The 6,000-nt window shown below is 51.7% G+C and overlaps 1 protein-coding gene across 1 annotated transcript in view; it reads right to left on the reverse strand.

Annotated features, from left to right (window-relative positions):
* Ptpre (protein tyrosine phosphatase receptor type E) overlaps positions 1-4,579 on the reverse strand; it is a 145,963-nt gene extending 141,384 nt beyond the window's left edge. Inside the window, exon 1 of the mRNA XM_041666815.1 lies at positions 4,321-4,579. The gene's annotated coding sequence lies outside the window, so the exon portion shown is untranslated. The remainder of the gene's footprint in view (positions 1-4,320) is intronic.
* Between the last annotated feature and the right edge of the window lie 1,421 nt (positions 4,580-6,000).

Genomic DNA, 6,000 nt, shown 5'->3' on the forward strand with positions numbered 1-6,000 from the left:
TGGGGGAGGAAAACAAGGAACTCCCTTTTCTTATTAGTACTTGATACCAATTCTATGACAGACTAGATTAAATGTGTTCTTAGCTGTGTTTAAAAGAGATCTCAAAACAGATGACCATTCTTTAAAAATACTTTATCTGGCTCCTCCTTCATTGGGAATGAATATAAAAGGATATATTCATTTGTTTTTCTGAATTATATTGCTATGAGTTTTTATTTCATAAGCTTCACCAAGCCCTTTGAAGCATTTATTTATGTAGCTGGAAGAAAGGGACCCACATTTCTGGCAGGGAGCCAGGTGCAATGAGTACAGAGGCTGTGAACCACATCAAAAGTCCCTGCATGGCACACCTGGATGGGGTGGACACCAACTGGCGAGATTTGGGAAACAACAGCAGAAACAGAGAAAAGAGAAGGAGGCTGGCCGGGTGGATAATTCCCAAAGGAGAACTCTCCCAGCCTGCATCTAGCAGCGGGAGAAATAGAAACATTTTATAAACCACTATCACCTTAGGTGTGGTGTGGTTTATAAATCCCAACCATCTGGAGGGCAGGTGGAATCTGATTAGAATTCCACGAGCCAAGAAAGGTTCACAGCTACCCCAGAGGTGCCCCAGAGATATCGCCACAGCCTCCCTGTTCTTTGGGGGAAAGAATTAAGCTCAGAGGGTGTTGGGGGCCATGCACAGCTTCAAGGTTTTATGTTATGATTGCAAGACTGACCTTATGCCCTGATTCCACATGCTTCGTTCTGGGCTACACTGCCTCTTGGTGCTGGGGGGTTACCTCGTTTCTACCTGGCTTCACACCTGGTATGGTTTAATTCAGGCCACAAACCCAGGCTAATGTCCAAAGCAAATTGTATTTTTGCCTCCCGGATCACTAACACCGGAGTCAGTGGTGCGTGTTGAAGAATGGATTCCCTTCTGGTGCACAGGTATGTGGAAGCATTGAGATTAAGTACCTAATTCATGCAGACTTCACATGGTCATCCAGCTCGTCGTGCAAAAGTTAAAGCTGCCTAGTGTGTCATGTCATATTGATTTGAACTAGTCCATAAAGAAAGACTATTCCTACTGATACGAATTTTGTTCATTCAAATCTTCGTGCATATGTGTGTCTGGGGGTGGCACACATACATGTGATGTATGTGAAGGCCAGAGGACAACCTTTAGTGTCGTTTCTCAAGTACCACCTGCTGATTCTGAAGCAGAGACTCTCATTAGCCTAAAGCTCACCAAATAGGCTAGACTACCCGATCGGGGAATGCAAGTGTGCCGCGCCACACCTGGCCCATTTTATGTATGTTCTTGGGCTCAAACTCAGGTCCTCTTGTTTGTAAGGCAAACACTTTCCCCACTGAGCCGGTCCCACACTGGTTTTTAACACATATGATGTATAGAGCATTAGGTATTTCAGGAGAACATATCTAGCTTCCTGGGTGAGGACCACATGCTTTCTAGTCTTTATGTATCCTCTGCCGCCACCTCCGCACCCCTGCAAGGTTAAAACGGGCAGTCCACTCCTGCAGAATGAGCAGCGTGGTTTGAACTTGAGCCATTTAACCAAGGCCACACCAGAGACAGGATTTGAATACAAGTCTGAACCCAAAGTCCACGGTCTCAGAGACACATTCCTTATTGGAGAAGCTGAACTGTTGAAACGAAACAATGGAAACCTAAAACAGACTAGAACAAGTAATTTACAATAGGGCCAAGTGTCCTTCCATAGAGTCAACAAGAAAAGGGATTACTCTAGCACAGAGAGTCTAAGGAGGTGTGGGGGAGGCTAAGACACTTGGGCAAAATGAGCTGGAGGCTGAACAGGCTCCATGTCTTGTAGCAGGTGGCCTTCAAGGGAGACGAGGCCACAGCTCCATTTGCTAGGAGAGACAGCAAACCAAAGATGACCTACATTGCACAGGACTTTCTCAAGTGACACTCAGGTATTGAAGAGGCCCAGCTCTCTCCTAACAGCTACATTCACTTCTGTTTTGGAGCAGAGCCTCCCCAGGTGTGAGTCAGACAGAATAAACGAGAAAATGTTTTAGGAAGGGCAGGGAATGCATGCAGCTCTTATTTCCATCCTGCTCCGAAACCTGTCTCCTTGGGAGGTACTCTAGGGTCTCTTCAGCTCAGCATCCCCTCAGGAACTGGCCCTGCAGCTCCCATACGGACTGTTCTCCCCTCTCCATGAGCCAATGCACGTTAGTATATATTGCAGCAGACACTAGTGAAACAGAGATGTTCACGCACACAAGCACACACGCTCCAGAGACTGAACTCACAGCACCGTGCTAACATAAGACCGTGCTCACACCCCTTTCCGAAGCAGAAAGGAAGCTAGTGTGTTTAGAAGGATGAAGAAAGCATTGGGGGAAATTAAGGGACCACAAAGTGACACCTTTGACTTGGCACATGACACCCCAGGAGGCACATGACATCCCAGAAGAAAGTATCAGGTGTATGCAGAGGGTGCCTCAGCCTATAAATTTGCCTCTGACCAACAGGGGGATGGTTTCAATAAATGAATGGCCTCCCTGGTGGAGTCCTGAGGAACAATGAAGAGCTTAATTTGACCAACTGAAACGGAGGGATTCACGACCCTTCCCATACCTGCCTGAACTTCCTCAGGGCTAAAAGAACTGCACGCCGGAATGCCTGGGGCTGAAGCGATCACTTCCAGGACAGAGTTCCAAATCTTCCTCCAGGCTTCCTCAGAGGTAGCTAGAACTGCTGACCCAGGAGTCCCGCTGCAGCGATTGTGTCTCCTTAGCAGGAACAAATGGGTTTTCAGTCTGGGAAGCAACGACCTGCTCTGTTCTCACCTTGTGACCCCACGGGGGCTCCAGGAAGCTACCGAGCAGCCAGCGCCTCCCTCACTGACCTTCAGGGCTGATTTGCCTGAGGGGTTCTGGATCATCCAATTGAGTTTATCCAGTGACCTGGTCTTTCACTGAGACAACCAGCTACCAACATCCAAACCAGAAAACTGTTGGGCTGTGTTGAGGGCGTCACAGACAACATTAACTCTGAGAAACTAGGACCTGAGCCCCCAGGTGGCGTTCAGGAGGGCCTCCACTTTAGGCAAACCAACACCTGGCCTTTTGTTTCCCTCGCCCTTGAACTTGCACTGGGAAACCCCATCGTCCATCTATTGTCAAAAAAAGAGTTCTGTTCACTTTTTCCATATCCTGAAAGCTGAGGGACCCTGGCAAGCACCAGCAACCCACTGTTTCACATCCCCCCCCCCCTTGGTTTAGTGCCCCAGTTTTAAAAAGACACTCCCACCTCCTTCATCCCCTAACTCCACTTCAACTAAGCACCGATTTTTAAGTTGTAGGGAGAAAAAGATAAACATTGTTGGAAAGATGTCTGGGCACCTTGGGTCACAAGTCTCTTCTGTACAAGGACGTTACTGACTGAACAGAGACAGCAATTTCTAGAACACATGAGCATCATTTGCTGATCTTCCTTCAAACTCCATGACACAGTCAAGGCCACCCATTTCTTTCCTTCAGTTTCTGAGGTTCCAACACTCAGAAAGTCGTTGTAACTCAATATAAACCAATAATGGGATTCTGCAGGCACCACGGTCTAACCTCTCTAGAAAGATACTTTATGCCTGGAAGGAATTTGGGTCAGGTTCAGTCCTTAGTCCTTGGGCTTGGCTCTGCCTCATCACCCTGTGGGTCTCCCAGCCTTCCCCCAGATGGTCCTGGGAAGCACCAAGATGGGTACCGCTGGCCTTTGGCTCCAGGACCTCCTCAAGACACCGCACCGACTGTAATTCCCGAAGTGAGAACTGGGCTACCTGCAGGTTTCCCAACCATGACTCTGAATCCCCAACTGACTGGGCCCCAGCATCCTCAGTATCCCCGCAGCGCCCCTGCTGCTCCGGGAGTTGGCGCAGCTGGAGTCACTGTCTGGAAATGCTCCAGTCTCAAGCCCTGGGTACTCAGCCCCTAACACACCGGTTGGCAGCCCCTCCCGTTTCCACAGCGTTCACACACGTCGTTGGGTCACTGTCACCCTCACACAGTCGCCACTCGCAGACACACGCCCTCCGCTTAGCTATTCACCAAGAAGAGCTGCCGAGGTGACAGCCAAGTTGGGACTGCGCCTCGGTCAGGTGGCCGGGGTCGCACGGTCTCCAGTCGCCAGCACCCCGCACACTAGGAGAGTGGCAAGGACCTGACTCGGACGCAACATGACCCGTTTCTCCCACGGCAGTGGCCCAGGCTGTCCCGGTCTGTTCAAGGTGCACGGGGTGCACGGCCACCTCGGTACTCAATGTCACCAGCCCACACCGCGCCACTTACCTCCCAGGGACCGGTGCTGTCGCGCCTATCGCGCCGCCGCGGCGACTCCGCATCTCTCGGGCGCCCGCCCGCCGCGCTCCGCTCCGGGGCGCCCGCTGTTCCCGCCGGTGCGAGGGAGGGTCGTGGGGACGCGCGGGGGCAGCGAGGTCCCCGCGCCACCGGAGAGTTCTCCGGTTGCCAGCAGCCCACAGCCCGTAGCCCCGCAGCCCCACAGCCCGCAGTCCTCCAGAGGAGCAGGAAATCTGTCTGGCCGGGTCCGGCCGCCTCCAGCGCTGGGCTAGGTCTCCGGCTCTGGCTCCAGCTCCACGGCGGGGGCGGGGCCCTGGCGCTGCGAGGGGCGACGGCGACGCCTGGTGCCTGGCTCAGGGAGCGCACCGCGGGCACCCGCCCTCCTGGGGCTGTGGCTTCTACACTCGGACGACGCAGGCGCGTGCGCTCTCTGTGGCGCCCCTTTCCTGGCCCTCGGCCCGGACAGAGGGTACCGTGGAGGGTGCCAAGGGGTGATGACACTTAGACCAACCGGAAAAAAAACCTCAGGGTCCCTTCCTGTTCATGTTTAGCCTTGGTCCTGGACACCAGGAAGTAGCCTGCCTGCTGAACTGGGATGCACTTAACTGGTAAAGCTGGGCTGGCGCATCTGATAACAAGCCTTCTTCAGAAAAGTTGGCAGAACTGGGAAATGTCCCAAACACTCCCACCCAGAAAAGAGTGTGAGGGCGCCCCATGGTGGGTGTTGGAGGGTGTACAATTAGTAAGACATATCTAACAAAATTAAACACAGTGGAACAGCACACAGTACAGGGGCCCGCTCTGCTTATTTGGGGACTTATTTCTTAGTGGTTTTGCTTGAACTAGAAAGGGAACTGCCAACTTGACACAACCTAGGATTGAGTCTCAAGTGGGAATAATCTATACCTGGTTAAGTTGTTAGCATGTCTGTAGGTGGTTGTTTTGATTGCTAATTGATAAAGGAAATCTCAGTCCAATGTGGGGCAGCGCCACTCCTTGGGGCAGGGATTGCGGGTTCAGGAACACTAGAGAGTAAGCTTATGACAGTAGACAAGGAAGGATGTGTTTATTCTCTTTGCTTTTGACTTTGGATGTATGGCAAGAAAGAGGTGTGTAGGGGTGGTTATTGCTGCTAGAGTTCAGAGCGAAGCTGGCTTACAGGGTGACAGTTTCAAAGAGCCAGCAATTAAGGCTTTACTCAGCTGGGGTCTGTTTGGGACAGAGCTGTAGACAGAAAGCCCGAAGAGCTAAGGGTTTGTCCTTCACTCACTCCTGCTCCTGAGGGGGCTTCTTCACCCGTGTGCACATCACTCAGAAGCCTACAGCCTTCCAGACACCAGCAAGCTACTTCTTCTAGCATCTTCTGCCAGTTCAGCCCCAGCCCTTGCTCTTGGTTTTTGGACTCTGCCTCTAATCCATCTCTAAATCTAACTCCTGCCTAGCACCTCTGTGCATCTTGAATACAGTCCCCTTCTCCCTCTCTGTGCTTGCCTCCACTAGGACAGCACTGCCCTCTGATTTCAGACTCCCTGCTTAACCCCCTCTCCCTACCTTGAGTAATATCCTGACAGCCAGTGCCTAAGCCCCTGTTAATCTAGTGCAACCATGAGGCTCCTCTTTCTCAAAACTTGTGAAAAGGCTCTTCCTGCTTGAACCCCTCCCTTCTTGCTA

Source organism: Microtus oregoni, unplaced genomic scaffold, assembly GCF_018167655.1.
Source record: "Microtus oregoni isolate MIOR12 unplaced genomic scaffold, Mior012 000016F_ref0000370, whole genome shotgun sequence".
NCBI lineage: Eukaryota > Metazoa > Chordata > Mammalia > Rodentia > Cricetidae > Microtus > Microtus oregoni.